Source organism: Camelus bactrianus, chromosome 17 (genome assembly GCF_048773025.1).
Source record: "Camelus bactrianus isolate YW-2024 breed Bactrian camel chromosome 17, ASM4877302v1, whole genome shotgun sequence".
In the NCBI taxonomy this organism is placed as follows: domain Eukaryota; kingdom Metazoa; phylum Chordata; class Mammalia; order Artiodactyla; family Camelidae; genus Camelus; species Camelus bactrianus.
This window is the reverse complement of record NC_133555.1, coordinates 30695053-30712408: the sequence shown is the minus strand read 5'-3', so window position 1 is coordinate 30712408 and position 17356 is coordinate 30695053. Positions and strand designations below refer to the sequence as shown.

Below are 17356 nucleotides of genomic sequence, written 5' to 3'. Positions count from 1 at the left end.
TGCTTTTCTATTTAACCCTTCGAGTCTTTGAAGGAACTCTGTGGAATGACCTTGAACTTATTTAGTGGTTCCCTAATGATCTGCAAGAGTGAAAACACGTCCTAAAAGTCAACCTTAGCTCCCTCCCCCATATATGCTTTCTGTTCACCCAGAAATAAACAGATTTTCAGATGTTACTCAGTGTCTGATGCCTAATACCTGTCCCTTGTATGAAATTGATTAGACACTGTGTACAGAAACTCAGACTAACCGCCACAGTCTAACTACTTATGATGACTATTGTTACATTTAGGTGTAGAACTAGCCAGAGTTTTTTTCTCAGTTGAAGTACAGTCAGTTTACAATGTTGTTGTACAGCACAGTGATTCAGTTGTGTGTGTGTGTGTGTGTGTGTGTATATAATATATATATATATATAAAATATTCTTTTTCATTATAGGCCATTACATTGAATATAGTTTCCTGTGCTATACAGTAGGACCTTGTTGTTTAGATACTAACTACTGTATAGCATAGGGAACTATATGCAATACCTTATAATGGCCTATAATTAAAAAGAATATTATACACACACACACACACACACACAACTGAATCACTATGCTGTACAACAACATTGTAAATTGACTGTACTTCAACTGAGAAAAAAAAATCTGGCTCTTCATCCCTTCAAGGGCAACACATTCAAAGCTATAAACCCCCAACTCCCAATTTATCCTTCCCTACCCCTTTTCCTCAAGTAACCATAACTTCGTTTTCTATGTCTGTGAGATTTATAAGTAAGTTTATTTGGGTCCTTTTTTTTTTGGATTCCACGTAAGTGATATGTTGTATTTTTCTTTCTCTTTCTGGTTTACTTCACTTATGATCATCTCCAGGTCCATCCATGTTGCTGCAAATGGCATTATTTCATTTTTTATGGCTAAGTAGTATTCCTTTGTGTGTATGTGTGTGTGTGTGCATTTATATATATATATATAAAGAAGCTGTGGTGTATACCAGTCATCTGTTGATGGACATTTAGATTGCTTCTATGTCTTGGCTATTGTAAATAATGCTTCTATGAATATTGGGTTGCATGTATCTTTTCAAATTAGTTTCCTCTTCATATATACTCAAGAGTAGGATTGCTGGGTCATAAGGTAAATCTATTTCTAGTTTTTAAAGGACTCTCCATACTGTTTTCAATAGTGGCTATGCCAAACTACACTCCCACCAACAGTGTAAAAGGCTTCCCTTTTCTCTACACCCTCTTTAGCATTTATTGTTTATGGACATTTTAATGACGGCCATTCTGACCAGTGTGAGTTACCAGAATTTTCAATACATAAATATCCATTTTTATCTTTTAAAAAATGGGATTATACTGTACATGCTTTTTAAAAACCTGCCTTTGTCAAATAGCAACATACTCCGAATATTTATTCCTATATTATTATCTTAAATGGCTGCCTAGCTTTTATCATATTGATTCCATATATTTCATTTAACTAGGTTTAAACTGTTGGACTTTCAGGTTGCTAATTCCATGTGTTGGCTAGAATTAGGTTCAGTTTTATTTCCAGAAAACTCCAAGCATAGTGGCTTAAATTAAGATAGATGTTTATTTCTCCTTAATGTAAAATAGCCCAGAGGTAGGCAGTCCAGAGCTAGTATGGCAGCCATCAAGGACTTGGGCTCCTTTTACCTTTTTCCTCCATAATTTTTCTTCCATCCTTGGGGTCACCTGTTGGCCCAAAAGAGTTGCAAGAGCTCTGGACATCACATCAAAGTTCTGTAGTACAGAGGAGAAGGAAGGAAGGCTTCAAAAGGCTCCTCCCAGCCAAATTAGCTGACTTTAAGCAGCCTCCTGTTTTAAGCCTCCTCTACAACACTTTTGCTTTCCTGTAGTTGGCCATACTCAGCTGTAAGGGAGGCTTCAAGTGGTAATCAAAAGAATTCAATTGCTGAGAAAAAAGGGAAGAATGGCTACTGTGTAGCAATTAGTGGTTTCTGCCTTACCAGTTTTTGCTCTTATAATCAATGTTGTCATTATCTCTTCTAGCTAAATATTTTTATACAAGCATGATTGCTTCCTAAGAATTTATGCCAAGGAAATAATTGTGCCAGGTGAGCACATTTAAAGATATTATTACCATTTTTTGATATCACAAAGCAATGTATGCTTGTTGAAAAAGATCCAAAAAAGTTGAAATAGAAACTGTTTTAATATATCATTGAATTATTGAAATGTTGTGTCAATCCACATTAATTAGCAGTGAACAAAGGGGTCACTTTGTCTATATTTTTACCAGTTCCCTCTTGTCCTGTTGTCTTATAAACAAATTTAATAAGCAGGATATATATTAATTTGTACTTCATTGACTATTCACCACTTGCCTTTTGAGATCCTTTGCTTATTTTTCTAAAGGGGTATTCACTAAAAAATAATTTTAAAATGCTCATATATTTAGTTACTTGATAATTATTATATATTTTAATTTTTTCCAAGTTGTCAGTTTCTTATAAGTTTATTTAGTGTTTTTGTCATGTAAAAATTTTAAACTTTATACACTCAACCTGGTTATCTTTTCTTTTAAGGCTTCCTCTTTATTTTAAGTGCTAACAGTTAGAAATAAAATATTTTTTATTTTCTCAGGGAAAATTAAAAAGTTCTGATTTGGATTTGGTATTAAAGCCTACGTGCTGAGAGCCTGCCATGGTAAAATAGGCAGTCAGGGAAGAAGTAACCTCGTCCCTTTTCTCCCAGCACAGAGCCTTGTGCCGATTACCTGAGGGAAAAAGTCTGTATTTCAACAATAAAGTAGTCTTTAGATAAACAAGTTCATGCTGTATAGTGCAGGGAACTATATCAATATCTTGTAGTAACTTATGGTGAAAAAGAATATGGAAACAAATATATGTATGTTCATGTATGACTGAAGCAGTGTGCTGTGCACCAGAAATTGACACAACATTGTAAACTGACTATACTTCAATAAAAAATATATATATACAAAAAAAAACCCCAATAACCAATAAAGCAGTCTAGGTGAGTCTCACCTGCAATGGTTAGGTTTCTAAGGACTGAGATGTAAAGGACATATTTGTCTCACTAGGATCCTATTTTCCCTTTCACTGACGTTATGCCTCTTCTTCGGGAAATATTTCACAAACAGGACACCTAACTATTTATTAATTCAAATGGAGCCTCCCTGTGCCTGAGAAGCAGTATGGAACTGTGGGAAGAATGTGAGCCTTGAAGGCAAACAACCTGAGTTGAAATCCTACCAACATTTATTACTTATGGAACTTTAAGCAGGTCCTGTGACCTGGATGGGTCTCAGTGTATCAGGGCATTAAAAGACTTAGAGGAGGTGATTCAAGTGAAAGCATCTAGCATCATAACTAGTTCAGGGTGATGGAGACCACTAACAGACGTTTCCCCAATCTGCCAAGAAACAGAAGAATTTAAGTGTATCCGTGCTTGATAGAATTCATTTACAAGGCAAATAATCATCTCCTATGTTTTCTGTTTGGTGGTTCCTATTTTCAAATACTAGGGTTGCTGAAATAAAACAGAACCTCTGAAGCCATTCTCAGAATACCTTCCCTTCTCTCCACCCCCAAATCAACTCCAGTTAATGGTAGGTGAGGGTGGGGTCGGGGAAATTGGCTAATAGATGTTACCAGTGCTGCAAAGCTAGCAAGTCATTGAGCCAGCAGTCAATCCCACATCTGATTCCTTCTCTTGACTTCTGAGAATTCAGATTTTTCAGATCTCTTAGACGGAACAGGATCTTAATATCCTTGGGGAACGGAGGGCCAGGGGTTCTTGTTTATGCTCTGGTTGGACCTGGAGAAACTGAGCCCCAGAGAAAGAACAGACTTGTGTAAAATGCGCAGTCAGTGGCTGAGCTGAAACCGAGACAGCAGCTCCAGGCCTCTTGTCCTCCCTGAGTCCTTCAGTGCTGGTGACTGGACATGATGAATCGCTCACAAGTTTGAGCATCAGAGGTCAAGACATCATTAGTTGCAGCCTGGAGAAGAGCCACTTCATATCCAAGGGGAATAATATGCCAGATGAATAGGAACATTAGTGATTTTCATTTGCTATGTGCTAATTTCTCTTGAGAAAGGTGAGCCGACTTTTTAAAGCCATATGCTGGCAGATTTCATTCTGTGCTATTTCTGAGGTCTTGGCAGCAGAACTGGCTCTCCATCCCAGATCTCTGAGAACTCCAAAGAATCCGGTGCAGGGTGTTCCTGTGAATTCAGATTTTGAAGCGTCAACAGAATCTGGGTGATGTGGAGCGGAACGGGGATGCATGGTGAGCTGCTCAGGCCCCAAAGTCCACATCGGCTTCCAGAAAATGGGATGATCACCAGTCTGAGAACTTAGGAAGTTCATTCTTGGGGCCCTTACTGCCGAGATGCATGTGGAGGGAGCTTGGAAGTGAGACCTGCTGGGAGTGGGTGAACCACCATGTGCCAGCCAGATTCCCCCAGCTGTGGGGAACACTGTTCATAAACATCAATTACCAATTTTCCATCTGGGCCTGGCAGGTTCCATGAGTTTACAAGCAAAATACCTTAAATAATTCCATCTCTGTAATTCACTGATCTGGAGCTTTTGTTTACTCTCCAGGAAGTCCATATAATGCACATTTGTGTGATAAGTGGGTGGGTTGTGGTGCATGCTGGGAAAAATGATTTGACTCACACATTTATTAGTAAATTTAGAACTGAAAAAAAAATTACTCTGGTACTAGCAAAATATGCTCTGGCGCCTTCATTCTTTCGGAATGCTTAAGCAGTTGAGTCGGTACAATTCCTCTTGACTGTAACACCACTAGCTCACCTCCACCCCACCCCTGCATCCCTAGCCCCTACCTGGAGACATAAAGAGTAAAAAGCTCTTGGAAACAGTCTGGAATTCACGTTCACTCTCTGTGTTGCACAGAGGGGCCTTTGGAACCACTCTCCCCTTGAACCTCTGGGTGTTCACTGAGGAGCAGGAGTCCCAGGCTGGGCCTGTGGTTGGAATTCTGATGGCTCAGGATGTGTCCGCTGAGTCAGTGGGGCAGGTGGCCAGCTTGTGCCTCTCTGCAGGAATGAATTTATACGGGCAAGAGAGACTTGCTCAGAGAGGAAGCTGGATACCTGGGAAGAGACGGGAACAGGGCAGACAGAAGAGCGTGTGGTATGTTTCAGGCCTGAGGTCTCCTGCTGGGCCCCCGGACCTCATCTGAGCCCTTTGGAGAGGGCTGCAGGCACAAGCCGAGCAGCAGCTTTCATTAGGATGGTGTCTTCTGGCAGCACAAGCAGTACCACTGCAGAACCTAGGAGACTCAGGACAGCACAGAGTGGGACAGAGGAGCACCTCAGAGAGCTGCTCTGATGTAGTGAAAACTCTGGGGAACCTGGCTTGGCCTTGGCACCCAGAGGGGTACGGCTCTGAGACTGTCTCCATTTATCAGTATTCCCATGGAGGGCGGCCAGCAGCAGTAGTAGGGAGGAGCCAGCCCTCCGTTGGCTTTGAAAAGAGTTACATCAACTAGGGCACCAAGGATGTTTGTGACTCAAGCAAGACATCCCAGGTTCTCTCTGAAGTTACTAGATAGGACTTTGTGTGGGACGAGACCCAGTGAATTTGGGCTGTTAATATGACTGGCACAGTACCTGGGCAAGCTTAGACTACTCTGAATTCTCTTCCTTCCTCAGGAAGAAGAGTAACCATGGGGTTACTTGGCAGTGATAACAGCCTTTGGTTTTTAGTCCCCATCCACTGTCCTTTTTGGAATCCAACACCTGCTCTAGAATTCTCTTCCAGTTGTCATTAAAGTGTTCCACTTGCTCCCCGTGGCTGCTCCCTCCTTCTCACTGTTCTTCCTCTCTCCTTACTACACTCGCTGTTTCACCTGATTCTTCTTTCCCATTGCACTGACTCCGTGCTGGTGCTTCTACCATGGTAGACCGTGATGCCAAACCCAGCCCTGCCAAGGTAGGGAGCCCTCAATCCATCAGAATTAAGCTTTTATTTTGGCTCTTCAAAATAGCATCTTTTGCTCCCTCATCTTCTTATAGGCTCCCCATTCGATGCACTTAAGAACAAGTTACTACCAAGCGTGGTTGCAGGACATGTGAACAATTTTGCAAAGTGTCTCATGGAAAGGTTTTCTGTCCACTCACAGTCAAAGAGAGTCATCTCAAATTTCCTCTGCTATAGGAGAATTCATTTCTCCATACCCCTCTGCTCACTGATCATTTTTCCCATTTATTTTAAAATTTCACATTTCTCACTCTTTAGCATTTCTCCTTCCAGAATGGAATTCCATGAAACAATCTATTACTGTCTTTCAGAAGATTTTCCGTATGAAGTATCTGGCAGTTGCTTCTGTTTGTTTAAACTTAGAAAAATCAATGATTTCAAATCGCAAATTCAGTTAAATTTTACTTTGTGATAATGTTGTAGGATAAAACTGCCAGAGTTTGGAAGCAGAAAGCAAATGAGGCAGGAAAACAAGATAATCGAGAGGATGATAGAACAGGATCTCCGATTAGTGAAGCACAATTACACGGAATAAATACAATATCGACTTTTGTGTAAAAATCACCCACAGAAGGGGAAAAAAGGAGGGTGCTTTGTCATCTTTCCTTCTCGTTTCTGTTTTCCAAGATATTTTCAAGTTCCCTGAACCACATTAGTTTTGTTTTGTTTTTAAATACAATTCTGATTTAGATGATTGATATCCCTTTAAATGCCTCTGGTATTTCCTCTTTGGAAGTGTTCCTTCTGAACCCCTGTAGCTCTGTGTGCGGTCCACTCTGGCCATTCCTCATTTTCTACATGGTGTTATCAGTATCTGTGTCCATGTCTTCACTCCCTTGTCTGACGGTAAATTTATTGAGAGTAGACATATACTTGTATATGCTTTATCAACAGTGAATTCCCCAGTGGCATGAGTAGGTGGAGTTCTTATTTTAAGAACATGATTTAAAATTTTGAGTTATAAGACATATTATAATGAAAAATTTTCACATAGAATGCATGTTTTGGTGACTCTGAGATGGAGAATACGAGCTCAATTTATATCTCTAATAATTTGTAAGAGGAAAAGATGGGTATTTCAGCTGTAAGCCAGTTTTTTTTTTTTTTTTAGTTACTTGTATTTGTTTATGGTTTCCAGGGCATATGTAAAATTTAAAGACACACACAGCTACACACAAACCCTTGGAAAAAGTGGGGAGCCCACTGTGCCCTTGTGGGAGGGGAATGTGTTCCCAGAACCAGCACTGAGTAGAAGGTTGATGTTCCCAGAGTGTTGGGATTGCAGCTCTCAAGGGATGAAATCTGGTGTCAGGAGCCTGCTGGTGCTTAGAGGCAGGAGTCACCTGGGAGAAGGGAGGTCTGGCTGAGGCCCTGGTTAACCAACCCTCCCAACTGAACGTCTCCAAATGAGAGCACTGTTGCAGACATGGTTCCTACTTCTTTTCTGTATTTATTTTCTGATGTTTGATGAAACTGAATTTGTCTGAGAAGTCTCTACATGGTTTTCAGCTTAGCCTTTTGGAACTCATGGATTCTCTGGAAATTTTACTGTATATGTGACCTTACAGAAATAAACTTGTATATTCCTTTCGCACTTACTTCATGGAAGACCATTGCTAGAGAAGGCATTCTTAATTCTTAATTGGTGCTGCAGACTCTGTTTTGTTAACTTCTTAGGTAGTCATCGTGTAGAGCAGAGGTTAGGTGCTCAGGTTGTGGAGCCAGAACAACTTTGGATTTGGGCTCCGTCATGTAATGTGCAGAAGCCAGTTTACCATGAAGCTGGTGACAATTAAATTTGATTTGCTTCCTTCCTAGGGGGGCCCTAGCCATGTGGCCAGCACAGTCAATTAGAGAAGACCACTGTCTCTTTCCACTCTGATTTCCTCTTGGTCTCCGCCTACCTTGTGTGGGGTGGCACTGGAATGGAAGGGCACCACGGGGATCTGAATAAGGGGAGCTTGAGTGGAGACTCTGCCATTTTAACTGAAATTTGGGGAGTCTCTCTGGAATGTGTCAATAAAACAAGTGAGAAATTACAGACTCCAGATTTGAATATAGGTAAATGGTACTTTTTTTGTGGCCATCTTTAAACTCACTAAAGAATTGAAATAAAATTCATCTACAGTTAAAAACATGAAATAGAACTGACCAAGATAAGCAATAAAATCAATAGACACTGAGAAACAAATTATAACAAAATGTTCTCAGATCATATCAGAGTCAATTAACAGAAAGAAAAAAATTATTCATTTAGTAAGAAATAAATATTGACCAGAAGAAATGAAGAAGCACTTAGAGCTTTGATAATCCAGTTAACAAAGGGCAGTGAATCATATGAGCACACTGGGAAAAGATTTAAATTACATGCTGATTTGACAAAGAACAAAGATAACATGAAATTCGTAAGTCACTATAGTGAAGATGTCTGTTGACAGCAAACAGGTTAATGAATGTTGTCTACTCAGTGATGTTGATTCAAGATTAATCGTTGACAAGAAAACTTGAAATGCCCTGAAGTCTGAAGGCTCAGATATGAAAGATACTTGATAGGGCTTTCCCCCAAATTCGACAACCTTAAGGACTTACCTATCATCCATATTGAGTTGTGAAGCTGAAAGATATTTTCTCAACTAACAATTTTGATCAACCACAATAAGGACAGATAAATTATTTTTCTATTTTCTTTATAGAAAAAAATGCAGCAAACAAATGTAAAAAAATATAATAGAGGTATGTCAGGCAGATGATATAAATTACCGTTATTTTTCCAGACTTTATGATATTTGTAACACATAATTATATTTGTAATTTGCAGCATTTTCTTTCCTTTTTCTAAATAAACATTCACTCACATACCTAAGTTTATATTTGGAGTTTCATATTCTTTTCCTTAAAGCAGGAATCCTCAAATTGTTTAAGTTTCAGGCTCCACAAAACCTGAATCTGCCCTACCGCTAGATGACCCTGAAGAAGTAAAGGGCGTGTTCTGAATCTCAACTTTCTCAGACTGGGGATCATATAGGTTCCTGGGCATTAGGTCAAGGAGTTTAAATGAGATAATGAAGATGAAGGATTAACACAGAGTCTGGGATGTGGTAAACCCACCTATGAGTATCACCCATCCATTCATTCAGGAGACATATATTATGCACCTGAATATTCAGGCATTGTGGATTCAACAGTGAACAGGATGGAAAAAGTCTCTGTTCTTAAGAAGCTTACACAGTGTATTCTTCTTCTTATTATTATTTACTACTCTCATTATCAGGTCTCTTTATATTCCTACTCCTAAAAGGGTTGCTGGCTCCTTACCTTTTCAAATTAAAGTTAATTTGTTTTGAAAATTATGTGCCATCCTTTAGACATGGGTTCCCCCTTGTGAAGGTACAAAACCAGAGTTGGAAACTGATGACTTGATGTCCATTCTAATCCTGCGATGGAATGAGGTTGGCTTTCACAGTTGGGAGACTTGGCATTCTGAGTGGTCAGTGATGGGGATGGAGTAGCTCAGCAGGGAGCTCATCACTGGCCTGAAAGAGGCCTGTCCAGAGGCTCTCTCTCCGAACTTCCCCTGGAACCTCAGGGTAGAAGAGACCTCTTAGAACTAGGATGCAGAGCTCACTCACTTCTTTTTGGAGCTACCTATTTTGGTAGGGTTTTCTGGGGTAACTCATCATTTTGGAAATACTGTTTTCTGCATTAATAGCTTCCCAAAACACAGCTTTCTAAAGCTGGAGTGGGGTCAGGAAAGGAGGCAGTACGCATGTTTCTGAGGACCAGAGGGTTGGTTTTTTCACTTGGACTCTTTGAGTCCAAGCATCTGCTGAAATTTATTTATAGGTTTACAGAAAGGGTCTTGGTTATTCTACAGCAGACGCCCAGGGTACTGGCTTTGGTCCAGTTTTGGGAAGCTAAAATGTTTGACTCTTTTTGTTTTATTTTAGGAGTGTGCTATACTGGTAGAATCAAATGAGGAAGCAGTGATTTGTGAGCACAATGCTTTTTTTCTTCTTCTTTTTTTTTTTTAATATGAATGACTTGGTCAGAGGTCTGATAATACTTAGTTACTTAGTGGCAGCTACATTCAGTTATTAAGATGCCAGATGAAGAGAATCTACTTGTTCTCTTCTTGTGCTGTGCCTCTGTTTCTGATACTAACACCTGTGAGTTCTGGAGGCCTCATTTTGAACAACCTCAGGTACAGACTCTGAGCTCCTTCAGGGCAGTAACCTTATCTGCTAAGTCCTAGGAATAAGCAGGGTATCTGGTACTTAGCAGGTGCTCAATAAATGTTTCTTGAGTCAGTGGATGAGTGACGAGGGAAGGACCATATAAGTTAACAGCATTTCCAAAATGGAGAAGGAGGCCTCCTCTACCAAAATAAGTTCATATGGTATTCATTTAAGGCATGCTAAGGAAGATTCTTCAGTAACATTTATTTCAAAAATAAATGTTGTGTTTTGAGAATAAACCAGTTTCTGTGTTGATACAGAATAAAGTGCTTTTCAGTTATAGATGCATTTTTCCAAATGGGAAACATTTAAATATGCATCAAGGCAATTGAACTATATAGACCCCTGACTTACCCAATGAGATTTAAATCAAAGAGCCTGTATTCTAAACCCTGGTCTGACACATACCGGTTCAATGGTCTTGGCTAAGTTACCTAAGCTCTCTGAATTTTCTCACCTATAAAATGGGAATAATAATAACAACATTGTAAGGTTGTGGGGGAGACTGAATAATATAATGCTTGGCACAAAGTAAGTGCTCAGTAAAAATTTCTCTCCTCCTCCTCCCTCCTTTTCCTCCCTCTTCATCCTCCTTTGCCCCCTGCTAACTAACCTGGGCATTGCTGATTTCTCCTGATCATCTTCTCAGCTGATCTCCTCTGAGAGCAAGTTAGAGTCCAGGGAAACTTTCTTGAGGCCCTACCTGGCAGTAACAATTTTGCATAACCTTTGAATATTCAGAGAGAAAACAAAGATTTCTGTCCCTAGATTTCACATGTGAGTTGGGCACTCATATTTTTGCTCATTTCATTAGTGACTGACTATTCCCCTCCTACACTCACCCTTCCCCCAAGTTGGATTTCACAAGCATTCCAAATCTTCTCGGATTGCTCTGTGTTCCTTTTTCTTCTTGGAATGCAAGCCCACTTTTATTTTCGTTTTCAGGGATTTTACTGGGTGAGAAATTGACATTGAAGACCGTTTCCTAAGGTCCTGAGCCTTGAAGGTGACTGACTTTCTAAAAGCTATTAGTGACACAGAGAAGCCAAACAAAACTCGCTCTTCTGGAGGGAGCCCACACAACTCTCTAAAGCAGCCGTTTCTCCTCACTCCTCCATGACTATCCAAGGTCAAGCTTGTCCGTGGTGGTGGCTGGATTTTGCTCATTTTGTATATTATTTATGTAACATGCGGGTTGTGAGGGAGTGTGGATATAGATGATTCACAGGCACAAGCAGTGGGAAACAGATTGCAGAAGCCCAGCTCCGTTACTTGGGTGTCCCCCACGCCCCGCCCCCCAAGCTGCTTCATATGCTACTTCTTGCAGGCCCTGCAGTGCTGCTCCAGCTCCATGCAGCCCTAGGTCCCCACATCCCTAGAGAGGAGGGGGCCCACCTACACTTTAGGGCTCAAAACCCACACCCCCTTCCAAAATATAATTCTCATTTTAAAAAAAAAAACTCTAAACAGTAAAATAGCATAAGGAATTCTGAAAAAGTTAGGATGACTACTTCGATGCTTATTTTTTGAAATATCAAGTTCTTAAAAAAAAGTTTTTCATTTCTGTGTAGCTGCCCTGCTTTTCTAGGCTATGCCTGGCACCTGCGCTTAGCTTGCCTATTGGGCAGCCTGGCGGCTGGTAGGCATGCCGTCCTACCGTGGCAAAGGAATCTCCACTGTTTAAAAGTTTTCTCCCACGTGGGATACCTGCCTTCAGGTGACATCCACTGCCGTGTGATGCAGTGGGTGGAGCACAGGCTGTGGAGGTAGCCAGGCTTGGGCAAGTGACTTGTGAGTTCCGTGTATCAGTTCTGTGTAATTCAATGGAACACCCCCACCCCAAGCTCCATAGCTTTCAAAGCACTTACTGTTCATCTTCAGGGGTGATAGGCCAGGCAGCTCTTATTGATCTTAATGAGCTTATTCACATATCTGGGGGTTAGCTGACAACTGACCGCTGAACTAGGATGGCCTGGGCTGGGGTTAATGTGGCGTCTTGGCTCTGTGCCCCATATCCATCCTCCAGCAGGCTGGCCTGGGCATGCTCTCTGGGCAACAGCAGACTAAGAGTGAGAGTAGGCTCAGTTTATGTTAATCTCATCCAATAACACCCTCACAGAAACATCCAGAATGTCTGACCATGTATCTGGGCACCATGGCCCAGCCATGTTAACGTAAAATTAAGCATCACAAGTATTACAAGCTACTTGTTACTACAGATACTAATTATGCATTCAACAAATTCAGCAAGTATTTAATGAATGCCTACTGCGTACCTGGAACTACATTTATCCACTGGAATACAGCGGTAAGTTATTAATCCCACCTTCAAAGAACTGGTGATCTAGTAAGCGGTAATTAAGCAGGTAAGACAACCAAGCATCACAAATGCTGTGACTTACCATTTGTGGGGTGTGCTTCCACACAGAATACAGGTTTCTGCATATGCATTATCTCATTCAATCCCTGGTAGGCAGGCAGGCAGGCAGGCACTGCTGTCCCTATTGTACAGATGAGGAAAATGAGATTTGGAGATTAAGTGAGCTGTGTCACAAAGCTAGTCAGTACAGAGCCCAAGTTGAGTTCATCTCTGCCTGATGCCCAAGCCCAGGCCATTTGTGGCTTCACCATCTCGCTTATGTCCTTGTACTGCGCCTTCTCACAGACGAAGAGTGCAGAGGAGGAGCGAGCGGGACAGTGCAAGCCCAAGGTCAGCCTAGAAGGCTGGGGAGGGCTCCTCTGCTCTCTGAGACACATGTGTTTTCTCGTCCCTGCAAAGCTGGGACTTCTGGAGCCTCTGGGATGTAGGCAGCAAACAGGCCGCCAGTGTTATCCTGGAGTCTGCAAGTCCATCCTGGGAAACAACCCTCCCAGTATCCTCATCTTTTAAAGGAACAAATGAGCATGTGTGTCTTTGTGTAGGTAGAGGGATGGAAGATTTGAACCCTTTCCAGGGAAGCCACCTCTCATCCATTCTGCTCAGGGACATGCTCTGGGTGAGCTTGTGTACAGACATACATATGTAATATTTTCAGACTTTATCTACTTTCAAACTGCTTGCAGCAGGGATGCAGATGGAACTATTATGCTAATGGATGTGGGGGAAGCATACTCCCCACATAAGGATTGCTCCTATGTATGTTTAGAGCAAGCTATCCACTAAGGGGCTCTCCCTAGCAGTTAGCTATGGGCCGTGCATGGATACGCACACATTAGCTGTTGGCCTGGGGTAGGTGGCCAAAAACCTGACCTGGCCCACAGATGAAGAACTGGCGGAGGCGAGGGAGAAAGGGGCGCTTTATGTAAGTGATTTTTAGACAGATGGAGGATTTATTTTAATTGCATAAGAAGCAATCTTCCTTGAGTAGAGATGTAGGTCTTTTTGTAAACCTGTGTTAGGCAAATCCTTGCTGCTGCCTGCCCCTGATACTTTCCTAAATGCCCCTCTATTCCCATGATAATTGCTCATCCTTGTGTAGAGTTGTATCTGGGCTATTTGCTGCTTATACAGACGCTCAGCAATTCTCAGCATACCCCCAACTCAGTGCAAGTTCACTTCAGTCCTATTAATGCTACCTGCAGAGACTTGAGACAAATTGTAACTGATCCAGTGGTTCTGAGAATGGACAAGTGGATATTACCAATATGGGGCAGTGAGGACAGTGAAAAAAGCAAGCTCAAGCTGTGCCCCCATGGATGGTCCATATTCAGGGAAAACCAATTGACCTCCAGATCTTTGCCCCATTAGAGTTCACCCTTGAAAGAACCTCTGAGTTCTCCCAGAATAAGCATCCTCAGGACATAAAGGAATCTGGGTTCCAGCATCTTCATCTTTAGAGCTTAAGTTGGGAACCATCTTTAGTGGCCTTTATCTCAGGGACCTGGAGGAAGGAGAGGCTGGCTTCCTGGATATGCTCTGAGCTGAAGAATTCTGAATCTGACAAGAAAACATTGGCTCGGATCATCTGGTTTGTACGCAGCTAAAATCAAGATGAAATCACTTATGCGGGCTGTATATCAGTGACGAGCGAGTAAAGCCTGATCTCTCCAGCAGGAAGCAGCTTTTTCAAGCTCACAGCTCTGCAGGACGACATGTTCACAAGAAAGAACAAAGAGGCTTGAGGTACTATATCAAGAGATCCTCTGTCCCAACTAGTTACGTGCTGAGTGGAAGGAAGTTCACCACAGGGATGTGTTTTTGTAGGCACTGCGCCAGGTTTGTTAATCTCTGCATCTCCAGGACTCTTCACTGAGAGGCACACAATAAATGTGTATTAGATGGATGAAGACTGAGACCAGCCAGAGTGGAGGCAGCCTCAGCCTCCAACCCTAACCAGCTTGTAAACAATACAGTGTGTGAAACAAGTTCTTGTGCAGGTTTCTGGGGACAACTATGTCAGGGGACAAGCAGAGGCACAGAGCTTCTCAGCCTCTGTCTCCACACTGCCAGTCACAGAAATTTCAAGAATTTCTTCTCTAGCCCACCTGTTCACCATCTGCATCTTGGAACTTGTATCTTCTTCCATAGGTGGGACATTGTTTTTCTTTTTCTTTTTTTTGGGGGGGGGCATTGTTTTTCATCTCTGGCTTTGCATGTGTTGTCCCCTCTGCTCTGAGTGCCTCCCCCACTCACTGGGTGGACTCTCTCCAGAACCAATCTGCTTAGATTGCTGTGCTGGGGCTGCCACTTACTACTCTTGACTTTGGCAAGTTGCCCAGATCACCTAATAAGTTTCATCCAGAAAACAGGAATTATAATAACAGTATCCAAATCAGAGGATGGTTATAGGGTTGAATTGGTGAGTATACACAGAGTACCCAGAAAAGAGCCTGGAACAGGGCATTTAGTGCCCATCAGCCGCCATCTCTCTTGGGATTCCCTCCTCCTCTGCACCCCTGTTGGAGTTGTTCTCTTTTTGGTCTACTCACACTACTTTATTTTCTTCTCTTTCCCACTCAGCACCTTGGCTGGCCCGCTTCCTTATTCAACAACCCTCAGCGGCTCGCCAATACCCACCTGATTACATTCAAAGCTCCTTAGTGGAACTCCCATTTTCCATTTTCCAGGCCAGCAATTTTGACAACCTATTTCCCCACTATTTCCCGATCCACACCTGGTTTTCTTGCCTAAATGTGCTCTCCTTTGTTCCTAAGCTAGTGCTGTGCCCTCTCACCTCCGTGCTCTGGCTGGCCCTGTCCCTCCCCACCTTCGCCTGCCTACACTTCTGCCAGTGGGGGAGGAAGAGCTGCAGCCCACATGGCAGGCTTGGCCTTCCTTTATCTTCAGGCTTCAAATACTCTTGGCTTGGTCCAGGAGGTCAGATCCTGCACTCACATCAGAAGGGCAGGACATCTTTAGATAGTATTCTGAGGTACAACTGTACCTTCTAGCAAACTGAAACCCATTGGCTTTCAAAAGCATATAAAAGGTTAATGCTCCCTCATCACCCAAAGTGCCCTGATTTGCTTGCCTCCTTGTGACATTGGTTTTATTACACTGAACTTGGTTACTTCAAGGGCCAGCATCGGTCATCTTGAGGGATTTTAATTTAGAAAATATGAAGGAGACTGCTTTTGCTATAGAGAGGGTCACTGCATCTTATTGTCCCTGACTATGTATGGCTTTTAAAATCACCATTTAATGATTCATATGTGGCAGAAAATGCTTATCATATGTTAGCTGAAGGAAATCAGAATACAAAATTGCACTTACAATATGAGTATAAATATGTACAAATCATGTGGGTCACGACTAGAAGAGGCCGGGGGCAAATGACAATAGCTGGATTGGCTGGGGTGATGGAATTAGAGATAAACTTTTCTTCCTTTTTCACTATTGTGTGAATGTTTCTGCTATCATGCAAAAGAAAATATCCATGAATAATATTAATAGCTACCATTTCTAAAATTATATTCATAGTATACTAATATACGCATGTTCAGTATAAACCACTGAGCTCTGCATGATCTCATTTAATCCCCCCCTCATGTCTGTGAGGTGGGCATGTTTACCCTGGTGCATGGGCAAGAAAATAAAGGATTTTCCCCAAGAGACACAGCCCAGTGGCCTTCGGCACTGTGGCTCCTGTCACTTGAAACCTGTTCTCTCAGTCACTGCTTTTCTTATCAAAACAAAACCAAACAACTTTTCATGGAGCAATCATACAAGCTTATTATAGAACAATTAGACAATACCGGAAAGAAAAAAGACTTTAAAATAAAAACTTAAACCTGGGAAATCCGTTGTCGATCTTTGGACGTACCTTCCGGGCTTTTCCTTTCACCAGCCACTGTCATCCTCCTGAGAATGGCTAACTAGGACCTTTGTTAGGTTCTCCCCATCTAGGAGGTGGAAAAGGAGGAGAAATATTTGTTCTTAAGCCGTAGTCTCTTTTTTTGATGGCCGTTTTAAATTGAAGTGTAGTTGATGTACAATATTATATAAGTTACAGGTGTACAATATGATTCACAATTTTTAAAGGTTATACTCCATTTATAGTTATAAAATACTGGCTATATTCCCCTTGTTGTACAATCTATCCTTGTAGCTTATTTTATATCTAATGATTTATACCTCTTAATTCATCACCCCTATGTTGCTCCTCCACCCTTCCGTCTCCCCATTAGTAGCCACTAGTTTGTTCTCTATACCTGTGAGTCTGCTTCTTTTTTTTATTTTTTAGGTTACACATATAAGTGATATCATATAGTATGTCTTTGTCTAACTTATTTCACTTAGCCTAATGCCCTCCAAGTCTATCCACGTTGTTGCAAATGGCAAATTTTTCATTATTTTTTATGGCTGAGTAGTATTCTCGTGTGTGTGTGTGTGTGTGTGTGTGTGTGTGTGTGTATTATACACACATACACACTACATCTTCTTTATCCATTTATCTGTTGATGGACACATAGGTTGCTTCCATATCTTGCCTATTGTAAATAAAGTCGCTATGAACATGGGGGTGCATGTCTTAAGCCTTAGTCTTGAGGCTAGAGCCTAGAAAACTCATGACACTCCTGCTGGATGGCAGAATTCCTCTCCTGAAATCTAACGTAGGACCGACTAAGGAACTGGAGTTTGGATAGAATG

General features: G+C 41.7%; 1 long non-coding RNA gene across 1 annotated transcript in view; it reads right to left on the bottom strand.

Moving 5' to 3' along the window:
• LOC123612268 (uncharacterized) overlaps positions 1-17356 on the bottom strand; it is an 86709-nt gene that overhangs the window by 26322 nt on the left and 43031 nt on the right. The window contains exons 3-4 of the long non-coding RNA XR_012499975.1: positions 16530-16608; positions 12669-12767 (exon numbers count right to left, since the gene is read on the bottom strand). This is a non-coding gene — a long non-coding RNA (uncharacterized LOC123612268). The remainder of the gene's footprint in view (positions 1-12668; positions 12768-16529; positions 16609-17356) is intronic.